Source organism: Schistocerca americana, unplaced genomic scaffold, assembly GCF_021461395.2.
Source record: "Schistocerca americana isolate TAMUIC-IGC-003095 unplaced genomic scaffold, iqSchAmer2.1 HiC_scaffold_220, whole genome shotgun sequence".
Classification (NCBI taxonomy): Eukaryota; Metazoa; Arthropoda; class Insecta; order Orthoptera; family Acrididae; genus Schistocerca; species Schistocerca americana.
In genome coordinates, this window is record NW_025725929.1 from 133,103 (window position 1) to 151,021 (window position 17,919).

Here is a 17,919-nt window from a genome sequence, read left to right on the forward strand (position 1 = left end):
ATGAATGTGAGAAACTCGTCACAGACGATGGAGTACAGGTAGTGCAGCATTCAGAGGAACCCGATATGGGGATGCATGTCGACAGTTCTGGACCCGATACATTTATGGATACCGCTCACTCGCCGGGGTCGAGCAGGCAGACTTCCTGGGCTGACGATACGCATTAATATGGCATCACCCTTCTTATGCGGGATTACAAAATTGCAACTGCTAATATAAATCGAATAACATCTGATGTAAAATTAAAATGTTTGACTGACTATCTGTATGCCGCCGATGTAGATATCGTATTCCTACAAGAAGTCGTCACACCCAAAGTCGGGAATGTCACAGGCTATAAGGCCCTCATAAATATTGGCGATGAGGCAGGGACTGCAATTTTGTACAAAGCGGGCATCACTTGTAAACCTCGAGCGATTTTAGAAACGGGTCGAGGGATTGCCGTCCAATTCGAAGATTTGCTTTTGGTCAACGTCTATGCCCCGACTGGATCTGTAGGCCGAAGGGATAGGAGTGTTTTTTATCGCGATGAAATTGTGCCATTATTATCCTGTGGTTGTTCGAAGGTTTTATTGGGCGGCGATTTTAATTGTGTTATACGCAGAGAAGACCAGTGTCCGAATATTAATTTTTGTTTGGAGTTGCGAGATCTAATAGATGGGCTGGACTTACAAGATACCTGGTGCTCACTTCGCCCGCAGGTGACCGGATATACGTATGTTACCGCTGCCTCCGCTAGTCGTCTGGATAGGTTCTATGTATCTAAAGACATTTTAAGCGCTGCCAGGGATTGTGAAATATGGCCTGTTAATTTTAGCGACCACTGTGCGTATCACATCACGCTTCGGCACGTTTCGCAGAAAACCTTTTTGGGTCGAGGCGTATGGCACCTGAACGTCGCACTGTTGGACGACGGCGACCTGAAGAAGGATCTCATTGCAACGTGGCAATGGTGCCTCCAGCGACGACAAAGGTATAGGGAGCGTGTTCATTGGTGGACAGAGCTAGTAAAACCGCACATAAAGAAATGTATTTGTCAGTTTGCCAGGGCCAAGGCGTACTGGAAGAAACAGACGTTGGAATTTTATTTTACCGCTCTCCGCCAGTTGTACAACGATTCCTCTGCACTGCCTGGCAATCTCCTTCGCATTAAACGTACCAAAGCCAAAATCACCGCATTGGTTCGTGAGTCTCTGGCAGGAGCCCAAGTCAGGGCACGCGCTTTCGATGACACCTTTAACGAGTCAGCGTCCTTGTACCACGTCATACGGGAAGCTAAAAGAGGCAGACAAAAAATCATTACTCAACTGACAGATGACGATGGTCGTGTTTATGATGAGCAAGGCGAGCTTAAGGCTTTTATTCGGAATCATTTCCGGCAACTTTACTCACTGCCTGACACAGATGTAGAGGCGGGAGAGGAATTTTTGTCTAACATTACGGCATCGGTGGATCCGGACGACCACGCACAGCTCCTGGCAAACATAACTAACTTCGAAGTGAAGTCAATCATTACGTCTGCGGCGAAAGGAAAAGCTGCAGGATCAGACGGTTTGCCGGTTGAATTTTATCTTCGGTATTGGGATGTTTTCGGCGACGAACTGACTATCATGTATAATGAACTGTTAACGCATACTGCTTTTCCATCGCAGTTCACTGAGGGTCTGATAGTCTTAGTCTCCAAACCGTCACCAGGGACTTCACTCAATACCTTACGACCAATCACCCTACTCAATGCAGATTTCAAAATCTTTACTCGGATTCTGAATGCCAGACTCAAGCCAGTCCTTAGTAAAGTGCTTGGTTCATACCACATGAACGTAGTTACTGGTCGATCGATGATAGACGCCCTGTGCGAATACCGAGATATTGCATATTTGACTTGGATTTGCAAGACCACGTTGGCAATAGTCTTTTTTGACTTCGACAAGGCATTTGATCGGACTAACCATGGATTTCTCTTCAGAACGCTGGACAAACTGGGTTTCAACCAGCTTTTCGTACAGATAATCAGGAACTGTATCTGCAATACGTCTTCCCGCGTGAAATTCAACGGCCAGTTAACAGCCCCTGTGCCCATTCAACAAGGTTTGCGACAAGGGTGCCCGCTTTCCACGACTCTTTTCGCCATTGCTATAGAGCCACTACTGAAAACGTTTTGCGTCACCTTACCGGGTCTTCAAACGCTGAATACCAAGACCGTCTGTCATGCCTATGCGGACGATATCAGCGTCCTTATCAACAACGACGAAGAGTTTGATACCGTGCGGCGGCTTGTCCACCGGTATGCCAGCGCCTGCGGTGCACGCCTTAACGAACGGAAATCCAAAGTCTTGCATTTAGGTCCGCAGGCTCGATTCGCGGACACCGTTTGGTTAGAGGCAACCAACCAGCTCAAGCACCTTGGTTTGATTCTCACTCCGAATCCACGGGAAATGGTAAGAGTGAATTGGGAACAGAAGCTCAACGTCCTTCGAGCTTTGATTCGTGAGCACAATATGCGGTGTTTAGACAGGATTCAGAGAGCACATTTCGTCAATTATTATGTTCTCAGCAAGATTTACCATGTTGCCGCTGTTCTCCCTATTCCTCCTGATATTGCAAATAGAATCTTAGCCCTTGCAGGCTGGTACATTTGGCGAGGTAATATTTTTAAAGTCGCTTTCAAGGCTACCGCTTTACCTCGGTATAAAGGTGGTTTAGCTCTTAAAAATGTTGAATTACAGTGCTTAGCGATTTTTCTCGCTCGAACGACAAGGATCTTACGAAATAGTCAGACAGGTCTTACAGCACGTCTCTTCCAGCAGTTACGACCACCGGATATGACGCCGCCGATAAATGTTGGACATATCCATCCCGAGCTCGTTCATATTCGCCGATATTACGTGGAGTCCAGCTATGTACATCAACACCTGCAACCACTCACTGCTGCTGCTGTCTACAGTGTATTTACGAATCGGCAACAGAATAACTCCATAGAAATGAAGTATCCTGGCAAGGACTGGCGACAAATTTCGGTGAATATCAGCACTCCTCTCCTTCACTCCCGAGTTCGTTCCGTGTGGTATGATGTGGTGAACGAGGTGATACCCACGGGGGAGAAATTGTGTAAGATCCAACTACGGCCTACTCCGACTTGCGACGCCTGTGGCCATGTGGAAACATTGCCACACATATTAAACTGCAGAGATCAGACGCAAATCTGGAATTGGACGAGAATGAAACTGGCTGTTATTAATAGAACGACGCCATCCGCAATACAACTGCAAGATATATTCCAACCGGACTGGAAATTATTTCCGAAATCTAAAAATAATAGCTATACCTGGTTAATTGGACAGTACCTATATTATATGCTGACGACTAAAACGCCTACACTTTCTGATTTTCATATGTATCTTATTGCCGAATATTACGCGATCAAACGATTACGGAAATATAAAGAAAAGTTTCAGAATTTTCTCACCGTTGCTTTGAATGATGGGAAGCTTTAAGTGTGCGAACCAATGGGTACGATCATAGCTTTTTTTTAAATTTATTTCTTCTCTTATCTGGGTATCTCATTGTCAGTTTTCAGGACTCCATTGCTTCATAGGTTGTACAAGGTGGGCACCTAAGGTCAACGAGAAGCAGCATGCAACAGGATGCCAAACTTGTGAAGCCAGTATTTATTTCTGTTTTTACTTTACTCAGAAGACAAGTATAGTTTAATTTCACGAAGTTTAACAGACGGGGCAGTATTTCTTTCTAGATATCCATTTTTCCTCTATACGGAACTTTATTTCTATTATTATTTACGATGCTGACAGAGAAACCTCTGATCTTGTTGTTTTTGTCTCCACTAACTCAAGGAACACATACTAGTAACCAGTTACTTTCGCTAATAACTCCAAGAAAACACCACGGCGGTAATCTCGGCGAACTTACTCTCAACGCTAAGAGATGCCGACTTTGAATCATGCCTTCAGGAAACTGAATCATCGACGAATGCAGAACGACACGGAAACATTATGCTATTATTACGTGAAGACGAGCTTGAGACGTAGTGATCCTGAGATCTACCACCGCAAAAAAAAAAAAAAAAAAAAAAAAAAAAAAAAAAAAAAAAAAAAAAGTTAAAAAAATAAATAAATTATACACTACTATAGCGCAGAAGCTAGCCGAAGAAGGCACACAAAGGTGAGCGTATGGATGGGCTGTGTGGGGAGAAGGGAGGCCCAAAAAAAAAAAAGTAAAAAAAAGGGGTATGATTCCTGCTTAGGGTGCAGGAGGTCCCGGGTTCGAATCCCGGACGAGCCCTAGCGTTTTGTGCAAACTGATCGCACGTCAGTGGCTGAGTCAGCGCAAAAAGGTCGCCGTCAATATCAAATGAATTTCTTATTCGATGTGAGCAATTGACACTCGGGTCCGACGCGTGAAGGCGATTACGAAGGTTTCGGGTACAGATGGTAGCAGATGCATGTTAGTACGTCTTGCTTAAAGTGATGAAAAAGTGTTTCCGCCCGGGATCGAACCGGGGACCTTCTGCGTGTTAGGCAGACGTGATAACCGCTACACCACGGAAACTGCTTGTGTGCACCTTACTTCACAGACAACTTATAGTGATGTTGCCATCGTAACTAAAAAATTCAATAAATGTGGTACTTGCAAACGAAGGGACATGCAGCAGATCCACACACGACGTGGCTCATTGGAGGACAATACGACATAGGCAGGAAAATACTGTTCCCGCCCGGGATCGAACCGGGGACCTTCTGCGTGTGAAGCAGACGTGATAACCGCTACACTACGGAAACGACGGACCTGAGGAGTCCATCCTTGTTCACTCGAACTTGCCTCAGACTTTCTCTCGTCCGCGAATGCACACACGACAGTTCTTTTGTCAGCCTGGAACCCATCACAGCCGAGGGCTCAAGAAGTCTTCGGGGTGCTCGAGAGGGTGTCTGCCGTAGCACCCCTAACGATATAGTGGCGTTTCGCGCAGTCCTTATTGCAAGTCATATCAGCAAAAGCAATCACTTTCTCAGCAGCAGGCAGTGCGAGCCCAGCGGCAGCTCTACATGAAGGTACCAATAGCCCAGGAAGGCCGCCGACCGCGGGAATTTGCGCCGCCCCCATCCCGCCAGCGTACACGAGACTTCCAGGGCACCCTGGACGACATCGAGGGACTGGAATAATTGGCGTTCGCCGTGTCACAGGGCTCGTTGGTCTAGGGGTATGATTCCTGCTTAGGGTGCAGGAGGTCCCGGGTTCGAATCCCGGACGAGCCCTAGCGTTTTGTGCAAACTGATCGCACGTCAGTGGCTGAGTCAGCGCAAAAAGATCGCCGTCAATATCAAATGAATTTCTTATTCGATGTGAGCAATTGACACTCGGGTCCGACGCGTGAAGGCGATTACGAAGGTTTCGGGTACAGATGGTAGCAGATGCATGTTAGTACGTCTTGCTTAAAGTGATGAAAAAGTGTTTCCGCCCGGGATCGAACCGGGGACCTTCTGCGTGTTAGGCAGACGTGATAACCGCTACACCACGGAAACTGCTTGTGTGCACCTTACTTCACAGACAACTTATAGTGATGTTGCCATCGTAACTAAAAAATTCAATAAATGTGGTACTTGCAAACGAAGGGACATGCAGCAGATCCACACACGACGTGGCTCATTGGAGGACAATACGACATAGGCAGGAAAATACTGTTCCCGCCCGGGATCGAACCAGGGACCTTCTGCGTGTGAAGCAGACGTGATAACCGCTACACTACGGAAACGACGGACCTGAGGAGTCCATCCTTGTTCATTCGAACTTGCCTCAGACTTTCTCTCGTCCGCGAATGCACACACGACAGTTCTTTTGTCAGCCTGGAACCCATCACAGCCGAGGGCTCAAGAAGTCTTCGGGGTGCTCGAGAGGGTGTCTGCCGTAGCACCCCTAACGATATAGCGGCGTTTCGCGCAGTCGTTATTGCAAGTCATATCAGCAAAAGCAATCACTTTCTCAGCAGCAGGCAGTGCGAGCCCAGCGGCAGCTCTACATGAAGGTACCAATAGCCCAGGAAGGCCGCCGACCGCGGGAATTCGCGCCGCCCCCATCCCGCCAGCGTACACGAGACTTCCAGGGCACCCTGGACGACATCGAGGGACTGGAATAATTGGCGTTCGCCGTGTCACAGGGCTCGTTGGTCTAGGGGTATGATTCCTGCTTAGGGTGCAGGAGGTCCCGGGTTCAAATACCGGACGAGCCCTAGCGTTTTGTGCAAACTGATCGCACGTCAGTGGCTGAGTCAGCGCAAAAAGATCGCCGTCAATATCAAATGAATTTCTTATTCGATGTGAGCAATTGACACTCGGGTCCGACGAGTGAAGGCGATTACGAAGGTTTCGGGTACAGATGGTAGCCGATGCATGTTAGTACGTCTTGCTTAAAGTGATGAAAAAGTGTTTCCGCCCGGGATCGAACCGGGGACCTTCTGCGTGTTAGGCAGACGTTATAACCGCTACACCACGGAAACTGCTTGTGTGCACCTTACTTCACAGACAACTTATAGTGATGTTGCCATCGTAACTAAAAAATTCAATAAATGTGGTACTTGCAAACGAAGGGACATGCAGCAGATCCACACACGACGTGGCTCATTGGAGGACAATACGACATAGGCAGGAAAATACTGTTCCCGCCCGGGATCGAACCGGGGACCTTCTGCGTGTGAAGCAGACGTGATAACCGCTACACTACGGAAACGACGGACCTGAGGAGTCCATCCTTGTTCACTCGAACTTGCCTCAGACTTTCTCTCGTCCGCGAATGCACACACGACAGTTCTTTTGTCAGCCTGGAACCCATCACAGCCGAGGGCTCAAGAAGTCTTCGGGGTGCTCGAGAGGGTGTCTGCCGTAGCACCCCTAACGATATAGCGGCGTTTCGCGCAGTCGTTATTGCAAGTCATATCAGCAAAAGCAATCACTTTCTCAGCAGCAGGCAGTGCGAGCCCAGCGGCAGCTCTACATGAAGGTACCAATAGCCCAGGAAGGCCGCCGACCGCGGGAATTCGCGCCGCCCCCATCCCGCCAGCGTACACGAGACTTCCAGGGCACCCTGGACGACATCGAGGGACTGGAATAATTGGCGTTCGCCGTGTCACAGGGCTCGTTGGTCTAGGGGTATGATTCCTGCTTAGGGTGCAGGAGGTCCCGGGTTCAAATACCGGACGAGCCCTAGCGTTTTGTGCAAACTGATCGCACGTCAGTGGCTGAGTCAGCGCAAAAAGATCGCCGTCAATATCAAATGAATTTCTTATTCGATGTGAGCAATTGACACTCGGGTCCGACGAGTGAAGGCGATTACGAAGGTTTCGGGTACAGATGGTAGCCGATGCATGTTAGTACGTCTTGCTTAAAGTGATGAAAAAGTGTTTCCGCCCGGGATCGAACCGGGGACCTTCTGCGTGTTAGGCAGACGTTATAACCGCTACACCACGGAAACTGCTTGTGTGCACCTTACTTCACAGACAACTTATAGTGATGTTGCCATCGTAACTAAAAAATTCAATAAATGTGGTACTTGCAAACGAAGGGACATGCAGCAGATCCACACACGACGTGGCTCATTGGAGGACAATACGACATAGGCAGGAAAATACTGTTCCCGCCCGGGATCGAACCGGGGACCTTCTGCGTGTGAAGCAGACGTGATAACCGCTACACTACGGAAACGACGGACCTGAGGAGTCCATCCTTGTTCACTCGAACTTGCCTCAGACTTTCTCTCGTCCGCGAATGCACACACGACAGTTCTTTTGTCAGCCTGGAACCCATCACAGCCGAGGGCTCAAGAAGTCTTCGGGGTGCTCGAGAGGGTGTCTGCCGTAGCACCCCTAACGATATAGCGGCGTTTCGCGCAGTCGTTATTGCAAGTCATATCAGCAAAAGCAATCACTTTCTCAGCAGCAGGCAGTGCGAGCCCAGCGGCAGCTCTACATGAAGGTACCAATAGCCCAGGAAGGCCGCCGACCGCGGGAATTCGCGCCGCCCCCATCCCGCCAGCGTACACGAGACTTCCAGGGCACCCTGGACGACATCGAGGGACTGGAATAATTGGCGTTCGCCGTGTCACAGGGCTCGTTGGTCTAGGGGTATGATTCCTGCTTAGGGTGCAGGAGGTCCCGGGTTCAAATCCCGGACGAGCCCTAGCGTTTTGTGCAAACTGATCGCACGTCAGTGGCTGAGTCAGCGCAAAAAGATCGCCGTCAATATCAAATGAATTTCTTATTCGATGTGAGCAATTGACACTCGGGTCCGACGAGTGAAGGCGATTACGAAGGTTTCGGGTACAGATGGTAGCCGATGCATGTTAGTACGTCTTGCTTAAAGTGATGAAAAAGTGTTTCCGCCCGGGATCGAACCGGGGACCTTCTGCGTGTTAGGCAGACGTTATAACCGCTACACCACGGAAACTGCTTGTGTGCACCTTACTTCACAGACAACTTATAGTGATGTTGCCATCGTAACTAAAAAATTCAATAAATGTGGTACTTGCAAACGAAGGGACATGCAGCAGATCCACACACGACGTGGCTCATTGGAGGACAATACGACATAGGCAGGAAAATACTGTTCCCGCCCGGGATCGAACCGGGGACCTTCTGCGTGTGAAGCAGACGTGATAACCGCTACACTACGGAAACGACGGACCTGAGGAGTCCATCCTTGTTCACTCGAACTTGCCTCAGACTTTCTCTCGTCCGCGAATGCACACACGACAGTTCTTTTGTCAGCCTGGAACCCATCACAGCCGAGGGCTCAAGAAGTCTTCGGGGTGCTCGAGAGGGTGTCTGCCGTAGCACCCCTAACGATATAGCGGCGTTTCGCGCAGTCGTTATTGCAAGTCATATCAGCAAAAGCAATCACTTTCTCAGCAGCAGGCAGTGCGAGCCCAGCGGCAGCTCTACATGAAGGTACCAATAGCCCAGGAAGGCCGCCGACCGCGGGAATTCGCGCCGCCCCCATCCCGCCAGCGTACACGAGACTTCCAGGGCACCCTGGACGACATCGAGGGACTGGAATAATTGGCGTTCGCCGTGTCACAGGGCTCGTTGGTCTAGGGGTATGATTCCTGCTTAGGGTGCAGGAGGTCCCGGGTTCAAATCCCGGACGAGCCCTAGCGTTTTGTGCAAACTGATCGCACGTCAGTGGCTGAGTCAGCGCAAAAAGATCGCCGTCAATATCAAATGAATTTCTTATTCGATGTGAGCAATTGACACTCGGGTCCGACGAGTGAAGGCGATTACGAAGGTTTCGGGTACAGATGGTAGCCGATGCATGTTAGTACGTCTTGCTTAAAGTGATGAAAAAGTGTTTCCGCCCGGGATCGAACCGGGGACCTTCTGCGTGTTAGGCAGACGTTATAACCGCTACACCACGGAAACTGCTTGTGTGCACCTTACTTCACAGACAACTTATAGTGATGTTGCCATCGTAACTAAAAAATTCAATAAATGTGGTACTTGCAAACGAAGGGACATGCAGCAGATCCACACACGACGTGGCTCATTGGAGGACAATACGACATAGGCAGGAAAATACTGTTCCCGCCCGGGATCGAACCGGGGACCTTCTGCGTGTGAAGCAGACGTGATAACCGCTACACTACGGAAACGACGGACCTGAGGAGTCCATCCTTGTTCACTCGAACTTGCCTCAGACTTTCTCTCGTCCGCGAATGCACACACGACAGTTCTTTTGTCAGCCTGGAACCCATCACAGCCGAGGGCTCAAGAAGTCTTCGGGGTGCTCGAGAGGGTGTCTGCCGTAGCACCCCTAACGATATAGCGGCGTTTCGCGCAGTCGTTATTGCAAGTCATATCAGCAAAAGCAATCACTTTCTCAGCAGCAGGCAGTGCGAGCCCAGCGGCAGCTCTACATGAAGGTACCAATAGCCCAGGAAGGCCGCCGACCGCGGGAATTCGCGCCGCCCCCATCCCGCCAGCGTACACGAGACTTCCAGGGCACCCTGGACGACATCGAGGGACTGGAATAATTGGCGTTCGCCGTGTCACAGGGCTCGTTGGTCTAGGGGTATGATTCCTGCTTAGGGTGCAGGAGGTCCCGGGTTCAAATCCCGGACGAGCCCTAGCGTTTTGTGCAAACTGATCGCACGTCAGTGGCTGAGTCAGCGCAAAAAGATCGCCGTCAATATCAAATGAATTTCTTATTCGATGTGAGCAATTGACACTCGGGTCCGACGCGTGAAGGCGATTACGAAGGTTTCGGGTACAGATGGTAGCAGATGCATGTTAGTACGTCTTGCTTAAAGTGATGAAAAAGTGTTTCCGCCCGGGATCGAACCGGGGACCTTCTGCGTGTTAGGCAGACGTTATAACCGCTACACCACGGAAACTGCTTGTGTGCACCTTACTTCACAGACAACTTATAGTGATGTTGCCATCGTAACTAAAAAATTCAATAAATGTGGTACTTGCAAACGAAGGGACATGCAGCAGATCCACACACGACGTGGCTCATTGGAGGACAATACGACATAGGCAGGAAAATACTGTTCCCGCCCGGGATCGAACCGGGGACCTTCTGCGTGTGAAGCAGACGTGATAACCGCTACACTACGGAAACGACGGACCTGAGGAGTCCATCCTTGTTCACTCGAACTTGCCTCAGACTTTCTCTCGTCCGCGAATGCACACACGACAGTTCTTTTGTCAGCCTGGAACCCATCACAGCCGAGGGCTCAAGAAGTCTTCGGGGTGCTCGAGAGGGTGTCTGCCGTAGCACCCCTAACGATATAGCGGCGTTTCGCGCAGTCGTTATTGCAAGTCATATCAGCAAAAGCAATCACTTTCTCAGCAGCAGGCAGTGCGAGCCCAGCGGCAGCTCTACATGAAGGTACCAATAGCCCAGGAAGGCCGCCGACCGCGGGAATTCGCGCCGCCCCCATCCCGCCAGCGTACACGAGACTTCCAGGGCACCCTGGACGACATCGAGGGACTGGAATAATTGGCGTTCGCCGTGTCACAGGGCTCGTTGGTCTAGGGGTATGATTCCTGCTTAGGGTGCAGGAGGTCCCGGGTTCGAATCCCGGACGAGCCCTAGCGTTTTGTGCAAACTGATCGCACGTCAGTGGCTGAGTCAGCGCAAAAAGATCGCCGTCAATATCAAATGAATTTCTTATTCGATGTGAGCAATTGACACTCGGGTCCGACGCGTGAAGGCGATTACGAAGGTTTCGGGTACAGATGGTAGCAGATGCATGTTAGTACGTCTTGCTTAAAGTGATGAAAAAGTGTTTCCGCCCGGGATCGAACCGGGGACCTTCTGCGTGTTAGGCAGACGTGATAACCGCTACATCACGGAAACTGCTTGTGTGCACCTTACTTCACAGACAACTTATAGTGATGTTGCCATCGTAACTAAAAAATTCAATAAATGTGGTACTTGCAAACGAAGGGACATGCAGCAGATCCACACACGACGTGGCTCATTGGAGGACAATACGACATAGGCAGGAAAATACTGTTCCCGCCCGGGATCGAACCAGGGACCTTCTGCGTGTGAAGCAGACGTGATAACCGCTACACTACGGAAACGACGGACCTGAGGAGTCCATCCTTGTTCATTCGAACTTGCCTCAGACTTTCTCTCGTCCGCGAATGCACACACGACAGTTCTTTTGTCAGCCTGGAACCCATCACAGCCGAGGGCTCAAGAAGTCTTCGGGGTGCTCGAGAGGGTGTCTGCCGTAGCACCCCTAACGATATAGCGGCGTTTCGCGCAGTCGTTATTGCAAGTCATATCAGCAAAAGCAATCACTTTCTCAGCAGCAGGCAGTGCGAGCCCAGCGGCAGCTCTACATGAAGGTACCAATAGCCCAGGAAGGCCGCCGACCGCGGGAATTCGCGCCGCCCCCATCCCGCCAGCGTACACGAGACTTCCAGGGCACCCTGGACGACATCGAGGGACTGGAATAATTGGCGTTCGCCGTGTCACAGGGCTCGTTGGTCTAGGGGTATGATTCCTGCTTAGGGTGCAGGAGGTCCCGGGTTCAAATACCGGACGAGCCCTAGCGTTTTGTGCAAACTGATCGCACGTCAGTGGCTGAGTCAGCGCAAAAAGATCGCCGTCAATATCAAATGAATTTCTTATTCGATGTGAGCAATTGACACTCGGGTCCGACGAGTGAAGGCGATTACGAAGGTTTCGGGTACAGATGGTAGCCGATGCATGTTAGTACGTCTTGCTTAAAGTGATGAAAAAGTGTTTCCGCCCGGGATCGAACCGGGGACCTTCTGCGTGTTAGGCAGACGTTATAACCGCTACACCACGGAAACTGCTTGTGTGCACCTTACTTCACAGACAACTTATAGTGATGTTGCCATCGTAACTAAAAAATTCAATAAATGTGGTACTTGCAAACGAAGGGACATGCAGCAGATCCACACACGACGTGGCTCATTGGAGGACAATACGACATAGGCAGGAAAATACTGTTCCCGCCCGGGATCGAACCGGGGACCTTCTGCGTGTGAAGCAGACGTGATAACCGCTACACTACGGAAACGACGGACCTGAGGAGTCCATCCTTGTTCATTCGAACTTGCCTCAGACTTTCTCTCGTCCGCGAATGCCCACACGACAGTTCTTTTGTCAGCCTGGAACCCATCACAGCCGAGGGCTCAAGAAGTCTTCGGGGTGCTCGAGAGGGTGTCTGCCGTAGCACCCCTAACGATATAGCGGCGTTTCGCGCAGTCGTTATTGCAAGTCATATCAGCAAAAGCAATCACTTTCTCAGCAGCAGGCAGTGCGAGCCCAGCGGCAGCTCTACATGAAGGTACCAATAGCCCAGGAAGGCCGCCGACCGCGGGAATTCGCGCCGCCCCCATCCCGCCAGCGTAGACGAGACTTCCAGGGCACACTGGACGACATCGAGGGACTGGAATAATTGGCGTTCGCCGTGTCACAGGGCTCGTTGGTCTACGTTCCGCTTTAGACGCCGTGCAGTGTGGACGTGCCTAGTCTTCCGCTCCGCCGTAGCGTTACGTATAGTGGACTATCGTTGTTTACGTGTTGTGTTGCAACTTCTGTGAGTGTTTCTCCGTCGTTGTTTCGTACCTTGTGTTACTTTCTGTCCTTATTTCAGTGTGTTGTGTGTAGCGGTTTCGACCGCATATTTTGAAAATGTCGTCCCAGGTTATTCCTCGTCAGGCTACAGTTAGTTTTACTTTCGACAAGTCAACCCGCAATGTGCAACCTAGTTCCCTTGAGATTCATGATTGGTTGGTAGATACCTTTGGTGTTCATTCGGATCAGGTGCACACTGCTTATTTTGATACCGAACTGTATATTTTCTTCGTTAAGTTCATGGACCCACTTCAGGTTGATAAAATTCTTTCTAAATATGGTCATCAAGTTCTCTTTCGGCATCGGGATGATTCTGTAAGTACCGTTCTGCTTTCCAATGCTTCCATCACGTATACCAATGTTCGTGTTTACAACCTTCCACCGGAGGTGGATAATGTCTATCTTAAGGAGGGTCTACAAAAGTATGGTGATGTAAAGAGCATTCGCCTTGAACGCTGGTCAAGCCAACATCGCCTGCAATGTTACAGTGGTATTCGTTCAGTCGAAATGCACATTAAGCAGAATATTCCATCTCACCTGCAGATCGGTGGATATCGTGTCCATGTAACATATAGTGGTCAGGTTGGCACCTGTTTTTTGTGCAATGAAAGTGGTCACGTGCGTACTGACTGTCCGCGGAGGGTTTTTGTTTTAAAAAATTCTCTCGAACAGCGTCGCAAGTTAACGGTCGCTGACCTCGTTGCAGGTGGTTCTGCTCTTGGTGTAGCACAGTCCAGTGGTAGTAGCGCCCCGCCACAGGTTTTGCGCAACCCTGACACAGAATTTCCTCCTTTGCGTGCTAAATCTGATGTTGTTCCGTCTGTCCCTCAGGTGGGTGTGCCACTTTTGAATAATAAGAGGCGTCGCCCACACGATGGAAATAGTACGGATGAGGATCTCCCTGAGATGCCCCAGTCCGAGCGACCGGCATCCTCCGAGCCACTGTGTACTGTAGCTGCTCCCTGCCCTCCTGAGGTAGCGGTTCCGGTGGCGGCTGCTGGCCCCCCTCCGGCCTCCGACGCAGCTTCTCTCGAGTCGGGTCGTCGGTCGGGCCTGTTGGCGCCGTCTTCCGAACCGACTTCGATGTCACAACAAGTGGAGCCGCGACAACTTCCTGCTTCGCTGCCCCATACCTCTGCCAGCGGAGCTGCTCCGCTTCCTTCCCACTCTGCGGCCTCGGACCTTCCTGCTCACGTTTCGCCTCCGTGCAGTCCATGTTTGCCGGAAGCTAGTGCAGGTGTTGACCATTCCGTTTCGTCGGATGTTTCCGCCGCGACCCCGGATCCCGCATGTGGACCGGCGCGGGTGGTGTCGGATACAGAACTTGACCCTCCTACGTCACCGGCGGCTGAAGCTTCCTTGCCCGTCAGCCGACGCAAGTTACGCGTTCAGCCGAACGTTAATGCTGTTCGTAAAAAACCGAAACGTAAGGGATCCGCGGAACGGGGTAGCAGTCCCCCTCCCTCGGATGCCTCCGTCACCCCTGCTATGGACTGTGACGCTGGTGCGTCGGTGTAGGTGATTTGTTTTCTCGCTTTTCTGTCTATGGTTCAAGCATACACCTTTCTTACCTTAAATGTTAACCGTATTGAGTCCGACGTTCGCATTGCCTCTTTGCGGCAGTTTATTTACGACGCCTGTGCGGACGTAGTGTTTTTGCAGGAAGTGTTGTTTTCTGATCTCTCTCTACCTGGATTTCAAACTGCTTTTAATGTCGCGCCGGAATATTCAACAGGAACTGCTCTTTTCTTTCGAGAGGGCATTCCTATTACTGACATTGAATTCCTTGACTCTGGCCGTGGGATTGGTTGTCGTCTTTTTGATCTCCGCCTCGTTGTTTTGTATGCCCCCTCTGGTTCGGGTCACACTGTGGCTCGATCGCGCTTTTATAAAGAAGAGCTTATTTATCTTTTGCGCCAGAGTCCTCGGAGTCTCCTGCTCGGAGGCGATTTTAATTGTGTTTTACGCCCTGCAGACCAGTCCCCCAATTTTAATTATTGCCGTGATTTACATGACTTAGTTCGTACGATGCATCTGCGTGATGTTTGGGAACACAAATATCCAACCCTGGTGAAATATACGTTTTTTACCGGGTCCTCATGCAGTAGACTCGACAGATTCTATTTATCTGATTTTTTATGTGATAAAATTCTTTCTGTCGATGTTATTCCTACTAGTTTTTCTGACCATTTTGCTTTTACTGCAACTGTAAATCTTAGTCGCCAACCTGCAAAACTTTATCGTTCCCAGTGGATGTTAAATGTTTCCCACCTTGCCGACAGTGCTATGGATGATGTTATAAGTGGCGTGTGGGAGCGATGTCTCCGCTCTGTCCCGCGATACCCCTCCTTGCTGGTTTGGTGGACTGCGTTTGCCAAGCCCAAGATTCGTCAGACTTTGATTTCTTACTGTGCTGCAAGGGCGCGTGATTTTAAGAACACGTACGAATATTACTACTCTGTCCTGCGTGAACTATATGACGCGGCGGGTACCTCTCCTCTGCGGATCCATGATGTTCGTCGTATTAAAGCCAAGCTCTTGAGCCTTAAACGACGACAGATGGATGGTCTGCGAGTTAAGTCGAAACCTCACTCCCTTGTTGAAGGTGAGCTGACATCCTTGTACCACCTGCTACGGCATCAGACTCGTCGTCGTCGCTCCTTCATCTCTTCTCTTACGGTGGATGATGGACGACAGCTTATTGCACAGGAGGAAATGGTTCGTGCTCTTCATCAGTATTACACTAGTCTATATTCTGCCGATGATTCTGGTGAGTCTCTTTCGGATGATGTCTTTGGGGATCTAACTGCGACGATCGCGCCTGACGCGAACGGCGAATTTCTCCGGGAGTTCCAGGTAGATGATGTTTTCGATTTTATTGCTCGCTCTCCGTCCAGTAAATCGCCGGGTCCAGACGGCCTGCCTAAAGAATTTTATCTCCGTTTTTGGCCTCTTTTGGGTGGCATTTTTACGCAGATTTTAAATGAGATTGTCAGGGGGGTGGATGTGCCTGCCGATTTTAAAGTAGGGAAAATTGTTTTAATTCCGAAGTCCTCTGGTCGTTTATCTGCTGCCAATCTTCGTCCGCTCACATTGCTGAATTTTGACTACAAGACAGCTGCTAGAGCGCTCAATAGCCGGTTGTCTTCTCTGCTTCGGGGTGTGATTGGTGCACATCAATGTTGTTTTCATGATAGATCTATTCTGACACCAGTAGCCGAATATCGGGATGTTGTCTCGGTTGCGGCGGTTACAAACGTACATTGTGCCTTTGCCTTCCTTGATTTTTACAAGGCTCTTGATCACGTCAGTCATGTGTTTTTAGATCATGTTTTAGGTACAATAGGATTTAACGCTTCATCACGTGGTGTTCTTGGCAATTTGTATAGGGGAATAACAGCTCGGGTGTCAGTCAATGGGCAGCTGACGCCGCCCATTGCTATCCGCCGCGGAGTGCCTCAGGGTAGTCCGCTCTCTATGTCTTTATTCGTATTGTCCCTGGAACCGCTGCTTCGGACTATTGCTCTCAAGCTTCAGGGTATGTCCCTCTCTGGTGGGAAGCTCTCTGTTAAGGCATATGCGGATGATGTCGTTGTTCTCCTCCGTCAACGTGATGATATCCCGTTGTTGAAAGGGGCAGTTGATGCATACTGTCGTGTCTCTGGAGCGCGTCTCCATCAGGGTAAATGTAAGTTCCTTGATATTCGAGGATTTCGCGATGCTGATGTCCCTTGGGCCACTTTTGTCGATCGCCATACGTCCTTGGGGATTATCATTGATCGGTGTCCTCTAAAAATGGCGGCTCTCAATTGGAAATCTGTCACCGAGAAGATACAGGGGGCTCTGATGGTCCATGAGCAGCGCTCTGCTACCATTTTGCAAAAAGTCAGAATTTTAGACACCTACGTTCTATGTAAAGCTTATTATGTTGCTCAGCTGTTCCCACTTCCCATGATGGTGGCGAAAAGGTTGCGCCAATTGTCTAGCAGGTTTATATGGAAGGGCCATCTATTCAAGTTACGTTACGAGGTAATGACGAAACCGCGTATCTCCGGAGGCTTGGGCCTCTCGGACATTACTCGCAAGGCGTCTGCTTTGTACGTCCGCCGAACGACTCTAATTGTTACGCAAGAAGTGACTTCGATTACATCCAGGCTTTTTACTGTTGTGCGTCCGGCGAGCCTTGCTCCACCTGTCGATGTCGGACGCCTAAATTTTAAGCTGAAACACATTCGGGAGTTTTACATTGCGGTGAGTTACCTCGGTGACGTCTTCTTGCGGCGACCGGTGCCAACGACCAAGGGCTTGATTGCCCGCTGGGAGGGGCTGGCCGGTCCCAATCCAATAGAACTGGCGTCTCCATCCGTGTCCTGGAGGAACGTCTGGAAGAATGTTAGTCTGCCGATACACTCTATGGCCGTGGCGTCCACGTGGTATAGGGTAATAAATAATTTGGTTCCCACCAATGTACGACTGCACCGTATTGGTCTTTCTGACACGGACACCTGTACTCGGTGTGGTCTCCTGGATACCCTTGAACATCGATTCACCTGCTGTGGGCACCTTGCCAATTGGCGTTGGCTCAGGAAACAACTTGCTTTTGTCACTAGGTCTGCTGAAGCCGCTTATACTATTGACATCATCGTCCGGCCCGATTCCTCCTTTTTTCCGCGAACGAAGCTCCATACAGTCATGTGGTTGATTGGACATATCGTACATTTTGTCATCAGTTGTCATGAAGACGATGGACACCTAGCGTTTCGGCAGTACATGCTTACTGCTTACTGGCAGCGCT

General features: G+C 50.1%; 26 non-coding genes across 26 annotated transcripts; 8 read left to right on the forward strand and 18 right to left on the reverse strand.

Moving 5' to 3' along the window:
• Positions 1–4,493: 4,493 nt before the first annotated feature.
• On the reverse strand, positions 4,494–4,566 carry Trnav-aac. The gene has a single exon. It is a non-coding gene; the product is annotated as a tRNA-Val (tRNA).
• A 157-nt stretch (positions 4,567–4,723) lies between these two features.
• Positions 4,724–4,796, reverse strand: Trnav-cac. Its single transcript has one exon. It is a non-coding gene; the product is annotated as a tRNA-Val (tRNA).
• Positions 4,797–5,198: 402 nt separating this feature from the next.
• Positions 5,199–5,270, forward strand: Trnap-agg. Its single transcript has one exon. It is a non-coding gene; the product is annotated as a tRNA-Pro (tRNA).
• Positions 5,271–5,464: 194 nt separating this feature from the next.
• Positions 5,465–5,537, reverse strand: Trnav-aac. Its single transcript has one exon. It is a non-coding gene; the product is annotated as a tRNA-Val (tRNA).
• Positions 5,538–5,694: 157 nt separating this feature from the next.
• Positions 5,695–5,767, reverse strand: Trnav-cac. The gene has a single exon. It is a non-coding gene; the product is annotated as a tRNA-Val (tRNA).
• A 402-nt stretch (positions 5,768–6,169) lies between these two features.
• Positions 6,170–6,241, forward strand: Trnap-agg. The gene has a single exon. It is a non-coding gene; the product is annotated as a tRNA-Pro (tRNA).
• A 194-nt stretch (positions 6,242–6,435) lies between these two features.
• On the reverse strand, positions 6,436–6,508 carry Trnav-aac. Its single transcript has one exon. It is a non-coding gene; the product is annotated as a tRNA-Val (tRNA).
• A 157-nt stretch (positions 6,509–6,665) lies between these two features.
• Trnav-cac lies at positions 6,666–6,738 on the reverse strand. The gene has a single exon. It is a non-coding gene; the product is annotated as a tRNA-Val (tRNA).
• A 402-nt stretch (positions 6,739–7,140) lies between these two features.
• On the forward strand, positions 7,141–7,212 carry Trnap-agg. Its single transcript has one exon. It is a non-coding gene; the product is annotated as a tRNA-Pro (tRNA).
• Positions 7,213–7,406: 194 nt separating this feature from the next.
• Positions 7,407–7,479, reverse strand: Trnav-aac. The gene has a single exon. It is a non-coding gene; the product is annotated as a tRNA-Val (tRNA).
• Positions 7,480–7,636: 157 nt separating this feature from the next.
• On the reverse strand, positions 7,637–7,709 carry Trnav-cac. Its single transcript has one exon. It is a non-coding gene; the product is annotated as a tRNA-Val (tRNA).
• A 402-nt stretch (positions 7,710–8,111) lies between these two features.
• Trnap-agg lies at positions 8,112–8,183 on the forward strand. Its single transcript has one exon. It is a non-coding gene; the product is annotated as a tRNA-Pro (tRNA).
• Positions 8,184–8,377: 194 nt separating this feature from the next.
• On the reverse strand, positions 8,378–8,450 carry Trnav-aac. Its single transcript has one exon. It is a non-coding gene; the product is annotated as a tRNA-Val (tRNA).
• A 157-nt stretch (positions 8,451–8,607) lies between these two features.
• Positions 8,608–8,680, reverse strand: Trnav-cac. Its single transcript has one exon. It is a non-coding gene; the product is annotated as a tRNA-Val (tRNA).
• Positions 8,681–9,082: 402 nt separating this feature from the next.
• On the forward strand, positions 9,083–9,154 carry Trnap-agg. The gene has a single exon. It is a non-coding gene; the product is annotated as a tRNA-Pro (tRNA).
• A 194-nt stretch (positions 9,155–9,348) lies between these two features.
• Trnav-aac lies at positions 9,349–9,421 on the reverse strand. The gene has a single exon. It is a non-coding gene; the product is annotated as a tRNA-Val (tRNA).
• A 157-nt stretch (positions 9,422–9,578) lies between these two features.
• Positions 9,579–9,651, reverse strand: Trnav-cac. Its single transcript has one exon. It is a non-coding gene; the product is annotated as a tRNA-Val (tRNA).
• A 402-nt stretch (positions 9,652–10,053) lies between these two features.
• Trnap-agg lies at positions 10,054–10,125 on the forward strand. Its single transcript has one exon. It is a non-coding gene; the product is annotated as a tRNA-Pro (tRNA).
• Positions 10,126–10,319: 194 nt separating this feature from the next.
• On the reverse strand, positions 10,320–10,392 carry Trnav-aac. The gene has a single exon. It is a non-coding gene; the product is annotated as a tRNA-Val (tRNA).
• A 157-nt stretch (positions 10,393–10,549) lies between these two features.
• Positions 10,550–10,622, reverse strand: Trnav-cac. The gene has a single exon. It is a non-coding gene; the product is annotated as a tRNA-Val (tRNA).
• A 402-nt stretch (positions 10,623–11,024) lies between these two features.
• Trnap-agg lies at positions 11,025–11,096 on the forward strand. Its single transcript has one exon. It is a non-coding gene; the product is annotated as a tRNA-Pro (tRNA).
• Positions 11,097–11,290: 194 nt separating this feature from the next.
• Trnav-aac lies at positions 11,291–11,363 on the reverse strand. The gene has a single exon. It is a non-coding gene; the product is annotated as a tRNA-Val (tRNA).
• Positions 11,364–11,520: 157 nt separating this feature from the next.
• On the reverse strand, positions 11,521–11,593 carry Trnav-cac. Its single transcript has one exon. It is a non-coding gene; the product is annotated as a tRNA-Val (tRNA).
• Positions 11,594–11,995: 402 nt separating this feature from the next.
• Positions 11,996–12,067, forward strand: Trnap-agg. The gene has a single exon. It is a non-coding gene; the product is annotated as a tRNA-Pro (tRNA).
• Positions 12,068–12,261: 194 nt separating this feature from the next.
• Trnav-aac lies at positions 12,262–12,334 on the reverse strand. The gene has a single exon. It is a non-coding gene; the product is annotated as a tRNA-Val (tRNA).
• Positions 12,335–12,491: 157 nt separating this feature from the next.
• On the reverse strand, positions 12,492–12,564 carry Trnav-cac. The gene has a single exon. It is a non-coding gene; the product is annotated as a tRNA-Val (tRNA).
• Between the last annotated feature and the right edge of the window lie 5,355 nt (positions 12,565–17,919).